Source organism: Rhodamnia argentea, chromosome 3, assembly GCF_020921035.1.
Source record: "Rhodamnia argentea isolate NSW1041297 chromosome 3, ASM2092103v1, whole genome shotgun sequence".
In the NCBI taxonomy this organism is placed as follows: Eukaryota; Viridiplantae; Streptophyta; class Magnoliopsida; order Myrtales; family Myrtaceae; genus Rhodamnia; species Rhodamnia argentea.
In genome coordinates this window covers 30,860,410-30,876,339 of record NC_063152.1, presented here as the reverse complement: position 1 = coordinate 30,876,339, position 15,930 = coordinate 30,860,410, and the positions used below count along the sequence as shown (strand labels likewise).

At 38.7% G+C, this 15,930-nt stretch overlaps 1 pseudogene; it reads right to left on the bottom strand.

The window, feature by feature from the left end:
- Positions 1 to 11,739: 11,739 nt before the first annotated feature.
- On the bottom strand, positions 11,740 to 14,993 carry LOC125314171 (annotated as a pseudogene).
- Positions 14,994 to 15,930: the final 937 nt, after the last annotated feature.

Here is a 15,930-nt window from a genome sequence, read left to right as displayed (position 1 = left end):
ATAAGCGACGGTTGAGAAAGATGGAAATATGGAAAAGAATTGTCCTCTTGAGTCCTTTTTATATTTCATTTCATAATTGACTTTACTTATCGTTTATTGTTTAGTATCACGAATAATTAAGTAAAATTACACAAATGGGGCAGATTCTCGCGCACAATTAAAGTTTGATACCTTCACATGGGGAGATCGCCAAGAGAAAGCCCAAATTCGAGCCCGTCGGTATATCTAGTTTGACCCACCTTTACTCAAAAGCTTAAGCCAATGAGTTGCGGGCCAACTAGGATATATTAACCGCTTCACACTACACCAATTATCCAATATGGGATTTCTCTAACACAACTCACATGTTCATCCTAATACTTATTGCACAAACTAAAAAATTGTGTTTTGATGAAGGTGATGTTGAGAAGATGGTGGGCTCTCGTCTTCGGCATTCGAAATTGAGAAGGCCATGAAAGGAATGTGTAGTGGGACAAGAACATGGGGAACACGAGAGAAGTTTTCACTAGCAAGATCAATGTTGTTTGTAGCTTAAAACGGATTACTGTTTTCTATATCGGATGACTTTCACTTTAAATAGTTCTAACGCTTCATAATTATACGTACATATAAAGAAATGTGGCTGTTGAGATTCGAGACCATGTCTCCTGGCCTCAACGTAGAATTCTCACCAATAAACATGTCTCGGCATCTTCGAGAAAAGTGTCAGAAAAGTGCTAAACATTTTTTTTTATTGGTGTCGATTTAATCATAAATATTTTATTAGTGCCAGTTTAGTCCTAAACATTTTGACCTAGAGTTAATTTAGTCCTTCCAACTAACTTAGCCAAAAAAAAAAAAAAAAAACCTCTTCCGTGGATATCCAATCAGTGTTAGCCGTCTTGCTTGGCGAATGAGAAGTGGAGAGGAGTATTAGGTCTGTCATTTTTGGCAAAGTTTTCAAAACTGTCTGCTTCTACTGTTGTGTTTTGTCCTCTTTTGACCACGCAAGAATCATTCCTTGCCTTTTCATTGGTCATCCCCTCTCTCTCTCTCTCTCTCTCTCTCTCTCTCTCTCTCTCTCTTCCTTACGCACACGGCACGCACGCATCATCAGTTGATGTCCGAGAGACAATTGGGAGCAGTTCCGACCCCTTTTTTTTTTTTCCTCGTTTGACCTAAAAATAAGAGAATAAGAAGCGATCAGCCGGCGTTGGCTTGATTCCCTAAATACTCCAAATTTTAGATTTAATCCCGAATATGCCCTCCCGGTGATCTTCTGTCCATAAGCCACCGTTAAGTCTTCTGACGTAGCAATTCCACGACAACATTAAATCCATGTCAATGAGCTGACGTGGAAAAGCTCCACAAAAATGTCGGCGTTCCTTGCTTCGAAGATTGGGAGAAGTTAGAAGTAATTGGGGCTTGCTTCTTCACTTCTTTAATGCGCGATCAAAGAGAGAGAACGCTCGATGGTTCCCTCTATATATCGGTTTCGCTCTTGACGACACAAAGCCAAAGCCAACGAGCTTCTCTATCCTCTGCACATTGGCCCCTCTCCGTGTGTTAGCCTCTCGACTCGTTTCACTCGAAGGAAGTGATTGTGAACATGAGGAGTTCCTCGATGATTGGACCGAGTGATGGACTCCAAAGTGCTCGATTTTTTCCTATATCGCACTCTCGCATAGGCTCACACTCGATCGCTTGGTGAGGAAGTGAACAAGATCAAAAAAATTGGAGAAATGTTCTTCGTCAAACTTTTAATGAAGAACGATGACCTGAGTAAGTAGCGGACTTCAAAGCTGCATGTGGTGCTTGGGAAATTTGCTAATTTAGGCGAGAAGAGTGTTCTTTGTAGGATATAGGCGTGTCATAGGCTTAGATGACTGCTCGCTTAAGACTAGATTGAAGGGTGCATTGTTGTGTGAAATAGGACGAGATGCAAGCAATAATAGCTTGAGCAGTTGCAAAAGTTGAGACCGTGGCATCTTGAATTGGAATGCTGACGTGAAATTGTCACGTCAGAAGACTTAATAGTGATTCCTGGACGAAGGGTTAACAGGGGCATATTTGATACTTTAGTGAAAGTTTGGGGTTTTTTTTTATAAATAAAACGAAGTTTGGGGTTGAGTTGGGACTAAATCTAAAGTTTGGAGTTTTTTTAGGAAATTTGGCCCATGTGCATTTGAAGGGTACATTGTTGTGTGAAATAGGACGAGATGCAAGCAATAATAGCTTGAGCAGTTGCAAAAGTTGAGACCGTGGCATCTTGAATTGGAATGCTGACGTGAAATTGCCACGTCAGAAGACTTAATAGTGATTCCTGGACGAAGGGTTAACAGGGGCATATTTGATACTTTAGTGAAAGTTTGGGTTTTTTTTTTAATAAAAAGAAGTTTGGGGTTGAGTTGGGACTAAATCTAAAGTTTGGAGTTTTTTAGGAAATTTGGCCCATGTGCGTTTGACTATCTTTAAACTACCTTACTACAATATATCAAGAGAGAGGGGAATATCTGAATTCACCACGTGTCCTTTGTTATCTACTGTTTTCTTTTCTCCTTTTTGTTTTCCTCTTTACCTTAACCGAAATAAATTATAATTTTCGCCAACCTTGTTTATTATATAAATAAATGTTAGAACTATCACAAAAATAAAACTACTACGAGAGATGATGTTGTAAGGAGCGGTTAATGAAATACAAAGAGTTGCTTATGATATCCCGTTAACGTCCTAATCTCTTAAGACATTGACTTGAGTTTTTGAGTAAAGATGAATCCGATTAGATACATTAAGGGATTCAAACTTCGGCTCTCTCTTGATAAAAATGAAGGTATCGATTTTCCACTATACTTTAAAATAATCAAGTGTTGTACATGCAGACTTATACATTGAATATCACATTAAAATAAAAATAAAAAACACCTCTAATTGAATTGAACACGTGCCCCACGCGATGTCGCTTATGGATCTACAGTTTTTATAACTATAGGTAGCCCTAGCCAAGAAACCTCCATAACATATTTCTCAACGTCTGCCATGGCCCCTGACCTTCCGAGCTAACAACGTGGGCTCGATCCCTGCTACCCACTCTATTCACAAGAGAAGGGGTGTTAGGTTTGGTCTTTTGAGTTGAGATTGCGGCCTGCTTTAACATAGGACCATATCCGACAAGGGAAGTAAGAATTCATTTAGGAGATTCTTTTCTCAACTTTGTTTTTCCTACAAAAGTCTTGTGCCAAGGTACCAAAGTTTGTGGCATAGACTAAGATCGGTTTTCTCTATGTTGCGTTGAACATGAATGATTATGAGTAGGCCCAAATGGAAAAAAGAAGAAGACAAGAATGATTTTGGATCCGCCCATAAAGCAAAATCAAATCAGTATAATTCAAGGTCACCACGGTTGAATTCCTAATGGTGGGTCGTATTTCCTAGGAACCAAACAAAACTTCCGATGAAACAAAATAGAGAAATTTTAGAATTTAAAATTTAGAAGGGCTGGCCCTTGAACAGGCTGAAGAGTTCGGCCTAAGCCCATGAAGTAGTGGGCTGTCTCAGGTTTTCATCTCATTTTATAAAGCAATGTAGGTTTTCCTGCCAATTGAAAACATCATTTTATGCTTAATATGATATGAAAATCGACCTCAAATGTCCAAAAACATTCAATCAAAACAAAGGTTAAAAAGTGAAAAGAATTCAAAGCAAAACTTCCTCCAAATAGTCTACAATGAATGAGAATTTCCAAAAATAGAAGAAAGATCATCGTTTGCTCTTTTTTTTATCATCCTTTCAGGCTCAAAACATGTCATTGTAGGCTACTTTGCTAGTTGTTAGTGATGTTCCTAGTTCTTTGCCTCGCCAATTTAGTCAAATCCTATTGTTATCTCAGTAAAATTTCCCCCCCTGAAAACCAATAAATCGATAAAGTAACTGGGTATTAAGAGGGGTAAAATTAATGAAGGTTGTACAAAGTTGAAAGATTTAACGGTTGACCATTTTAAGTGATTTTATCGCGTTGGAAGTACATTAATTACCGGTTTATCATAATCTAGGCATTAAGAGGGAAAACTTTATTTTTATTAGCAAATGATAACTATTTGCTTCATACATTTGCACTATAGCAATTAAGAATTCCATACTTTTGGACATGGCAAACTCTCGTGATACTTCTGTCCCCCCAAAAAAAAAAACTCCCATGATACTAATCCAAGTAAAACCCAACCCTCACATATCGGCCGGTATTTAGCTCGCCAACAAAATAAGGTCAATTACAACATTGGAATTGTCTATTTGCATATGATCATTTAGTTTAGAGAATAACGACACTAATAAATCCCTAAATTCTGGCTCAATGCACAATATCATTTTTGGACATTTAATTTGTTCAATGCAATCTTTAAACTAACATCGGTTGTTCAATATCGTCATTCTCTATGATCAAACTGGATAGCCATGACCACAGAATCTAGGACGGAGGATGACAAATAAAATATCATTTGTTGATGTGAAATATTATATGCTGAGTTGGATCTGTAAAATGATGACAACACATCCATTTTTTTTTTTTATGATCCAGGATCCGCCGGTCGTAATCGGGCTTCGCCCTTTCCGACATATCCTTTTTTGTATCCATCTAATTAGAAAAAAAGAAAAAGAAAAAAAGGGGCTTCAAATAAAGCTCTTCCTTAGCATTAACATTTCATCTTCTTCCCCAAAATCAAGCTTCTGACACGATATGCTTGGAGCCTTAGGTACGAAGATGGTTGAAGGGTTCGGGTAGATGCCAACTATTGAAAAATATCGTCGAAAATTAGATGAAATAGAATTAGACTTTGAAGCGTGATAACACTCTCTTTAAGGATTTATTTGCCCAACAATATTGTTAATTTTCCGGCAAATATCTTCCAGGATACAACAAAGTCTCGGTGAGAATAGCAAATAACAATCCTGATATTTCTCTAAGATCTCTCAAGGAAAATAATTGGAGAAGAAGGCTGTGTTTCTTTGAAAAAAAAAAAAAAATGAAAGTTCTGGAAGCTAAAATTACTATTCTGTTCATAATTAGACATGATACTATTGTGTTCATTATTAGAATTTCAACTTATATACACACACAAAATAGGAGAGAAGCCAACTCCTCATTCCAAAAATAGCTATATACGAACACAACTCTTCATGTCCAATAACGATAGTTCGGACATATCTCTTCATGTCCGAATAACCGTACATTCGGACAAAATATCGGTATGGCTCGAGCCGATCATTTATAGATATTTCCCTGATTTGTTCTTAGTCATTTTCTATATAGATAAAATCATAATCTTTATATTTAGATTTCACCATGATTATAGATGATGATGATGTACATGAAGCTGGTGCCCTTGGTCATCCAATCCTTTTGTTTATCTTTATCGTATCAAAGCCACAAAAGGGGCACGCTGATTTTTTTCCCATGTAAAAATGATAGCTATAACCAGGCTTCGGTTCACTACAAGTGCCAAAACTTGTGTACGACGCTCACTTTATTGTCAAAACTTTCAAAACAATCACTTAAGTGCCAAATTTTTTGAAAAATGATTACTTCAGTGTTAAAACTTTCAAAACGATCACTTCAGTGTAAAATGTTTTTGAAAAACGATCACTTCAGTGTCAAAACTTTCAAAACGATCACTTCAAGTGTCAAATTTTTTTAAAAACAATTATTTAAGTGTCAATTTTTTTAAAAAACGATCACTTCAGTGTTAACTCCACCGATCTACATCAGCTCAAATATTAATAAAAAATAGCACATGTCGGATTTTCGGTAAGCCACATCAGCTCAAATTGGAGTTGCACTAAAGTGATCGTTTTAAAAAGAAGTTGGCACTTTAGTGACCGTTTTTTTTTAAAAAGTTGGCTCTTAAGTGATTGTTTTGAAAGTTTTAGCACTAAAGTGAGCACCACACACAAGTTTTGGCACTTCTAATGTACTTTAGCCCTATAACCACGTCGTGTCCTTCTTCAAATTCGAAATTCCCATTTATATTAAATATCAATGCGGCAAACTTTGTTATATTAAAGCTCAATGAACACAAATTTTTCTTTTCTCCTTTTCAAATTTGGGAGACACAAGTATTGTCTCTTATCAAAAGTCGGCACCACCACAAACTTGGACATATGAAAACGTAGCCAAAGTCAATAATCCAAAAGAAGGAAAAGTTTCAAATAAAGACTTAAAACGAGATCATTTTCTCAAAAGAGGGTCCGGAGTGCATTTTATTTTAAATAAAGGCATGAGGTAATCAACTTAGTCTTGAATAATGGTTTAGTCAGCAGGTGCATTTCACATGCCAATTGGCCCAATTTCCAAACCATAATCAAGGGTGTTTTCATCCAAATTTTTTTTTTCTTTCTTCTTTCTCTCTTCATCTTCATCTTCTTCTCCCTTCTTCCTTCCGAAAACTCTCCGATTCATCTTCTTCTTAAGAGAAAAAAAAAAGGCTGTCATTGAGGGCAGTCTCTAGCTCGGGTCAAGATCCCAAGCTCTCGGGATCGAGTTCTCGGCCTCTACGCCTAGCAAGTGGTGGGTGGTGATGGTGATGCTCGTGATGATCTAGTTGTTGTCCTTCCTCGGTCGACTCACTTCAGCCACGAGCTCGTCTAAGTGCCTTTGCTTCCGTATCTGCGATCGCCAATCCGACTTTGGGTTCAACTCCCAAAAGGCACGACAAAGTACTAGTAGGACACTCGATATGGCCGAGGATGAGGTAGGCATTATGAGGATCTGCAATCCAATGCATTTTCTCATTCACGCGACCGAGAAAAAATCGAAGTAAGTAGGTCATGCGCGCGCCTCATGGAAAAACTTATCATATAGACCCGAACGGACGATTTCTTTGAAAACCGGAGACATGAAAATGCTAACGTGATCAAGAAACAACAAGACAAACCGAAAAGCTGGTTGGACGAAGAAGGAAGAACAAGATAAACAGAGGAAGGAGGAAAGAAAGAACAAAGGAAAGAAAAGAAATCTCTAGATGAAAATGCCTCTGATCATAACTTGGAAAATGGTATGTGAGATGCATGTGCTCACGAGGCTCTTATTTGAAATTGAATTGATTACCGGGTGCGTTTGGTGTGACTGGAAAAGGGCTTTGAGCAAGTGCAAATATCTTTAGCCTAAGTGACTTTAGGGAAATGCAAATGGTGTTTGGTAAAACATACTTTGAAATGTAACTTTGAGCTAAGTAGTCTTTGGCAATAATAATAATAATAATAATAATATATTATTATTATTATTATTATTATTATTATTATTATTATTATTATTATTATTATTATTACTACTACACCAAGGGGCTTTTGACTGCATATTTCTTTTTTTTCTATTTTTTCTTTCTTTACTTCTTTTTCTTCCAAAAAAAATACAACCCTTTGCGGGTCGGTGAGCCAAATCTGGCTCTAGTGGCCGTCGGCCAAGGCTGCCTAAGGTCTCACGACCACCGGCGATGGTCATCTAGGTCGTGCGACCTCGGGCCTTAATGCTTGGGGTCACTAACCTAGCCGACGAGGCCTGGGTTGTGCGACCTAAGGACAGTCGTCGGCAATCACAAGACCCAAGCAACAGTTGCCTGGGTTGCGCATCCTAAGGCGACCGTCGCCGGGGGTCGCTAGCCCTTGGCCGCCTCTCGCCGTCCCCTTGCTGCCCCAAACTGAAAACCCTAGCTTAATAAGAAAGATGAACAGTTCTAACATAAAAGAAAAGGAAGGTGAACATTAATCTAGGGTCTCAATTTTTAATAGGGGTAAAATTAGATTTTCAATAAGGTTTTGACGACAAAATAGGCATATGACTATTTTTCATTAATGGGGCCTTCAACATTACCTGCATTAGGCTTTCAGCCTTTCAAATGCTGGCATTTAGCCCAATGCCCTTTGAAAGGGCTTGCCAAATACATTTTCCCAAAGGTTTGGAGGCCCAAAGTCACTTTGAAAAGTTGAACCAAATGCATCCACTCAGGTGCTTATTCAAGACGATATGTATGCTGGTCTATGTTTGGAGAAAGACTTCATTTCGAGACTTCATTTGGATTTTTTTTCCAAACGAGAATGATTTTAGCTGCGCACATAAAACAAAAATTAAACAATTGGAATACAAGGTCGGCATGGCTGAATTCTTATTAGTGGCTTGTATTTCCTAGTAACCAAACAACTTCCAATGAAAAAAGAGAGAGGAATATTAGAGTTTAAAACCATGATTAGCGAAAAGAAGATTTTGTGTAAAGATTTTTCTCTAGTGATTTCAAATCTTTACGTAACGAAAACAGACGTTGCATGGTCATTGATCTGGCCATATGTCTTTTTCATTTTGTTGAAAAATCGATTTTACAATATAGACCTAGAAATGACTGCGTTGTTGACACCTAAATTTTGACTAATCTTTTTTGTCATATATTTTGCATAAAAAATAGGAATCAAACTTTAGTTCCTACCAAAAATAATGAATTCAATTTTCATATTTAATTTTAGCATGCATTTGCATTTGCATTTATCGGACTGGTTGTAGACAATTAGAACAAAAATCGATAAGCGGTAGACCAAAGCTCAAAGGGCATAATTCAGCCAGCTAGAGGGAATTGCAAAAGAAAAAAGTCATCAAGGTCCTGAATCAGCACATTTAATGTATAATTTGGAAAAAAAAAAGCCTTTTAATTAAATATGCTCATTAATTAAGAAAAAAGGCTTTATGAAATAGAATATTTTGTCTCCAGATCAAATTGAGATTATCCGAAATTGAGGGACTATTTCATAATTAAAAGAAAGCCGCAAAACCCTAGTTTGTTCTATAAATAGGGACCTTCTTTCACAAACCAGAAAAGGCCACACAATTGAAAGACACGGCAGTCTGTTTCACATGGAGGACAAGCCAGGGGGAGATTCGAGGGCCAATTGACGTACACAATTGAGAAGAAAAAAAAGTCTTCATTCTTCCTGCAGGTTTGAAGGGAGGCTTGCTGATGTACGAAAAGAGAGAACAGACGATCTCTTCTTGGAAAAGATCTTGGTAAAACACGTGAAGAGGGAGAGCGGCCGGGGAGTGGAGAATAATTGAAGGAGCCCATGGGCAGAGACTTCCTTCTCATGAAGTTCACGCCTTTACCCGTTCATCATCATGATCGCATGAAATGCTTCAGATTCGTACTTCCACTTTGAGTTTTTAATTGTTCTATCTGGATTATTCACTAACCACAAAAGCAATTTGCAGCGGCCACATTGGAGATGCCACATAGAAAGGAGGAGGCACTGGGGACCGGTGATTTTTGTCTTCGGTGGTCCATGCCAAAACGGAAAGAGAGAATTTAGGGGTTCTTTGTGCAGGTTCTGAGGGTCCACACAAGGAGGACACAGAGAGTCACGCACGGTGCTTCTAGGAGCAAGAAGAAGGTAAAAAACAGGGTTGTTTCGCCACTGCTTGGAGGCCCTTTTACTGCTGTTTCACACTCAAAACAACACTATTTTAGGCGTTTATACTTACCTTTTCAGTGCAGAATTTTTGCTACAAGTTGAGGGATCTGTTCGCTGTTGTTCCTGACCAAAAACATCACTATTTTCTTTTGGACAATTACACTAACTATTCAATGCAGATTTTGTCCGCTGTCCATGGTCAATTTTACTGCTGTTTGCACATGGTTTCTTCGCTGTTTTGTGGTGATTTTTAGGTGGATTTTTGCTCAAAATTTCTGCTGCAAGCTGAGCCTTGACAAGCTGCAAATTCACCTTCACTGAAACCTTTGATCCGTGCACAAATCCCCTGAGCCGAACATCGGGAGCCGCTAGCCCCATCCGCGGATTGGTCTTTTGAATTTGGCAATTGGATTTTTCGAATTAGGTAATTTTCTAATCTGTTAATATTCTGAAAATATTTGCTTGACTTGATTATTTTGCTGAATGTTGATAGATTATAGTTACTTGATTTGAAATCTCAAATTCGAAATATCTTGAGAAAATTGTGTATATCTTTGGAAAATTGTGCGCATCTTTTGGAATATTCATGGTTATCTCGTGATCAAAATGTGAATGCATTTGAAAATTCTGGGCATATCAGGTAAGATCTTTATCTCGGTTGGGAATTCTGAACATATCTTTAAAATTCAAGGGATTATCTAAAAAATTATTTTAAATCTCAAGAGCTAACTTTCCTAAATTAAAAAGATATGATCGCTATTACACCCTTTAAAATTTTGGCAATCCCCTAGTTGGCCGAAAATTTCACTTTCTTTTTTTATACTATGATCTAAATCAAATATTTTTATAATATTCGTTGAATAAAAGCCATGCTTCCTTGTGCCTTGTTCCTCGAAATATGTCCATTATGGATGACTATCCGACTTCACCCCCGAACGACGTCATACGTATAATGAAATTATCTATCCTATCTCACTTTGGGACCAGATTGACAAATTTCATATTACATAAATTCATTATTTGACCCCACCACTGAGGTATGACATGAATAAATTACCTTCCGACCCTACCTCTATGGCACAAAGCGAATTCATCGGAAATTTCCGATTATAAGGTGTATTATGCTCAAGGTTTGTTATAATTTTATTTGATTCATTTTTGTTTTATAAAAAATCATAAAAATCTTCATACTTTGGTCCTAATTAAATTTTCGGCAATTGCTAACGAGTTTTAATATAAATTAAAATCTTAAGAAATCAATTTTTTAACTTATGTTAATTGTCAAACCAAGTCACATCAAATCATGAAAAAATAAAAAATTCATTTAAAGACCAAAAATTCATGTGCATTTCATATAGTATAATTATTCATTCTCATTCATGCTTTTTTATGTCATTAGTATAGTCCACTTCATAGTCTATGTGATATTCGTCTTTACGTGTTATTACAGTACGTCACATTTTTACTGTGCTCATGCATTATTCTACGTCATTTAGCCTAGTCATAATTTTCGCATATCATGCATGTTGTCCGTCATTCATGCGTGTTTTCATGTTATTTGGTGTTACATCATATCATATCTTGTTTCATGCATGCCATGTCATATACTTAAATTAAAACATGCCGTATGTCATTTAGGTTAGAATTCACAATTTTTTTTCTTGCATTAAACTTTGATTTTTCTAAAGTCATCATGCATAGTTGTTTTCCCGTCATATTGTTTCATGTTGCATTTGCATTCCTATAGTTGCATTCACATAGATACGTACATAGCATGCATTTAATCAAGAAAATCCAAAAAATAATTGCACCTTGATTTTCAAAGAAATCAACTGAATTTGCCAATCATGAAATTTTTTTACAAGAATGATACCGAAACGGTATTAATTGAAAAATTAACATAATCAAGTTCCCGAACCCAAATCTTTGATTAGCAGAAAATAAAGTATTTTCCCGTACTTTATTTAGGTATCTAATCTACCTACCCAAATAGATTAGTGGTGGCTCCGAAAATTGAAAATCTTTTGATTAAAATCATGTGAACCTAAGTTGCGAATTGATAGAGGTTGGGAGAGCTCGGGTTAGGTTAGTTAATTCAGTTAAATAATCTGGTAATCCATTAATCTGAAGTTCAATTTGAATTTAAGGTCGCAACACTGGTCCAATAGGGAAATCCCAATGAATTGGGTCTTTTGATTTAAGCAAATAATCCTGTGAAATTAAAGGTAAAAAGAAGTAGTTTTGAAATGGGCTACGGATTAGATAAGACTCCATTTACAACCACTCATGAATCTTTTTTCGGTCGGAATCAATAGAAAGTCAGCACGCGGGTGACGCTCTTTGATCTTGGCGAGTTCCTTCTCGTGTTCCGCTCGCGAGACCGAACACCGGCATGGGGCAAACGAGGAGAGACATCATGTGATCTTTGAGCAAGGTTTTGGAATGGGTGTAATTATCTCCATTGCTGTACAACACATGAATCACCCGCGAGAGGTTGAGAATTCTCGTCAAAATCGGCGGTTCGATAGCCGTCGGACGAAGAAACGCCTCGTTGATGTCCTTCCATGCATCGACCACTCGTTTCTGCAGTTCCTTTTTGGCTTCCTGCTCCGAGACCCCCCGTTCCTTCGCGAGCAGCTCCACCGCAGATGCTATGTGCCCCCTCTTTTGCTCAAACTGCATGTCGAACAACCTTGGCGTTAGTAAATCTAAACATTGATCTAGACATCGTTCCCCACCAAGTGGCGGGTCAATCTAGAAATCATCTGATTATTATTGGCAGAAGGACACCAAAAATGACAAAATTTGTGTACCACGTTCACTTTGGTGCCAAAATTTTTCATCGGCTCACTTAAGTATCAAATTGAAAAAAAAAAAAAAACAATCTACTAGTGGGGGGGAGATTTCACTCAAAGCAATATGTGGCATTTATTATTAATTTTTTAATATTACGTGGCAATTTTTTAAAAACTCAGTCCACTTGGCAATTTTTTAAAAAAAATTACAATCCACGTCGACTTTTAAACTTAAAATAAACTAGTTCTTTAAAAATTAAATTAAACTAAAAGATAAGCTTAAAAAATAGGGTTTGGCTAGCGGTGGCATGGGTTTGCACAACCCTCGTCTCCACCGCCCCAACATTGCCGGGGGTCGGCGACCCTTGTGGACAGCAGGCAAAGTCTCGCTAGGGTCGCCAACACGGCAATGGTGGGGCAGCGGCACGAGGGCTATGCAAGCCCTCACCGCTGCAACCCTAGCATTTTCTTTCTCTTTTTTGAATTTTTTTAGTTTTTTTTAAGCTTTAAGCTTTAAGCTTTTTTTTATTGCTAATTGAATCCTCCGGCGAGCCACGTAAAATTAGGTTATTATTAAATAAAAATGCCATGTAAGATTTCCGGCAGACCTCACCAGAATTGGCACTTAAATAGTCTTTTTTTTAAAAAAATTGGCACTTAAGTGATTCAAAAAAAAATTTGGCGTCAAAGTGAGCGTTATACACAAACTTTCGCACTTCTGATGTCCTTAAATCGGTTATTATTGAAGGATGATAATGTTTTCATCATACTTGGTGAGAGGAAATGTCATTCATGAGCCGACAGATAATCCGAGAAGCTTTCAAGATCTTGCGGTCGCCCAGCAACCATTCAAAAGCATGTTACGTGACCACATCGCCCATTCCCACAAGGGACGTGATCACCGACGTTTCATAGCCGCTCGTTAAGAGCGCAAGGGGCATGTACTCCTCCAGCGTTGGCGTGTAGTTGGTGTGGAACCATTTGGTTTCATGAAAGTACACTCTTGCTTGCTTCTTCATCTGAGACATTATGTATAAAACAAGAAGGTTAGGGTTTCTATGTAAAAACTCGTGTTTGATGAATGCAAGGTGCGCTGATGATGCTCACGGCTTCTTTTGCATGGACGAGGCGGTAGAGTCTTCCCTTCGAGGCCACTTCATTCTCTACTTCATGAAAGACATCGAGAAGCACCTCGTACCAAGCTTGCATATACTCCGGTAGTCCATCCATGGCATCGACAGCCCACCTGAATTCGAGTCCCGGAGAAATGACACACTCGGACTCTTTATGATATCTATCAAATTCAGAAGTTTGAGGAAGAGAATGTGGATCACGGACTTCCGGATTGCTTCGGTGAGGATTACGAGTTCTTCCAATGTGCCATAGACGTCGTAGATATCGTCGAGAATGGAAAGAAGGGCGGCCACTTTGATTAGTATCTCCCTAGCCATGGCAAACTCCGGCTCAAAGTATGCTCCCGATGTCCGGAAGAACAGCTCCACAATCCTGTCCCTGGCAAATGGGAACTTCCTCGCAACATCTATGTCCTTCCACCACCTACGAATGAACAAATAGGAGCGAAACCGACAAGACTTCAGCTCGACGACTTCACATAGTTAAAACTCCTTTTTCTTCTCTTGTTGTTGTTAAAATTTAATCTAGAAGCTAATTTTAGATGTGCTATCACATGAAGTTGATTAACCTTGTGATCTTGCCGAGTTCCTTCTGGTGTTGCTCTTGCAGCAAGTTGAAATCTAGTTCAGCCAAGGCGAGCAAGACTTCGTTGTGAGAAGGCTCTTCTCGGTAGAGTGGCATATAATACCTTGCCTCAAGCCTCGGCAATCCCATGCGAAGCGGCTGCTTTAGGGCGTGCTTCACTTGTTTCGCGAGACTATTGCTTACTTTCCTTTCATCGATCGATTCGAGGCGAGTCATAGTGAAATGAAGCGCTTCTTCCAAGATAGCATCGCCATGGCACCTTAAATGGCAAGCTTCATATAGGCTCAGCAGTCCGCGCGCATCGACGACGAGGGTTTCCTTAAACTTCCCTTCGCCGTCCTTGAATTTGTTAAAAACATCTACGTGACCAGAACCAATGTGGGAAAAAAAGATGTGGACCGTTAGAAATTAGGAGGACGATATGCCTAGTCTTGGTTAACTTAATCTAAGACATACCCGATGAAATATTGTAACCTTGCTGTCGCAGCAATCGAAAGATGAGAGCGATCATGTGAAGGTCGTCGGCCTTAAAAACTCCATGCACAAGTCGAGAGTAACTTTTATGGATTTGTCCTAATTGCTCGTCTATTTCACGTTCGAAATGGTAGTAAATTCCCAAGCGTTGGATTTGGTCGATCAAGTGCAGCATTTGCGAGGGCTTTTCCGCAACATCAGTCACCATCTTCCTCACCTCTCGTTTCAATCCCTCAATTTGTTCCTCCACTCTTCCAAGGTATTTGAACTCCTGCATATATGTTAGCCGCTACTTTCGATCAAAGCAAGCACGATACACGTATATGTATATGCTTCATTCACATGAAAATATGAGAAATTGCTAACCATGGAGCTGGTGGGAGAAGCATATACGAGGAAGTAATCGCCCCATACGCTCGGATGATAATCCGCCCGCCGGCGTTCGACTGCGTGGCCTGTTCCTTTGTTCGGAGAAGTAGATGGAATTGCCGAAACCAGACCCGACATATCTCCCTTTCTCTGTATGTTCCGCCTGTGGATATGGGACTAATACACAAAGTGAAGACCAAGGAGCGGCTTTTGCATTGCAGAACATCATTACTTGGTGGGTATTTATAGACAATTGTGTTCATTGCCATCTTGTTACTTAGACTAGTTTTGACACCAAACCAATTACATTTGAATGAATATTACACGAGTGAGATTTTTTCCATACAAATGGAAGACACTCCTTGTAATGTGACTGATTTTATCCATCACATCTGTGATACAATGTTTATATTGGAATTATTTATAATAACTTATTGCTTAAGGATCCACGAATTCTGTATTTCTTCCAAGGGTGCGGCCGAGCTGACCGTCCCATCGTTCACAGCCACAAATTTTTGTCACTGATACAAATTTCTTTTCAGCCACATTTTTGTTTTTTCTGTGCATAACATTTTTTTGTAGTAGTGTGCAGACCGTCCCACCATCAGTCAACGCGGGCTGGTCAGCACAGCATTTCCACCAAACTAGACCAAGGGTCCTCCTTTAGGAAACTTGAATATGTCCATGTATGCCGTGCGATGATTATCTCCTTGTAGCAAGCAGAGAAAAACGAAGTGCACGAAGTATATTGTTTTTGACTTAAACATTTGAGTTGCCTACGCGGCGTGGTTGTTTTGCACGAATTTGAATAGAGGACGGAATAAGTTTCGACATATCCAAAAAGGATGTTTCACCCGGGGTTGAATGGATGGTGAATTACAAAAATCTTAAAATAGAGGCATTGAACATGACCACTCATCAAGGGTCGATTATACCCAAAAATTGGTCATTTTCTGGGGTCAACAGTGGTGGATCTCGATTGCCTCTGCCACAATCATGGATTCATTTGTCAAGTCACGTCATTCCCATGGACGCTATTCTTGTTCGATCCGAATGGGGTTGGGCTTACGAATACCTTCTTGTTCTTCTTCTTGCAACTTAGAAGAAAGAGTTCACCTGTACCATCTATATTCATCGAAAGGGAGAGGTGTCA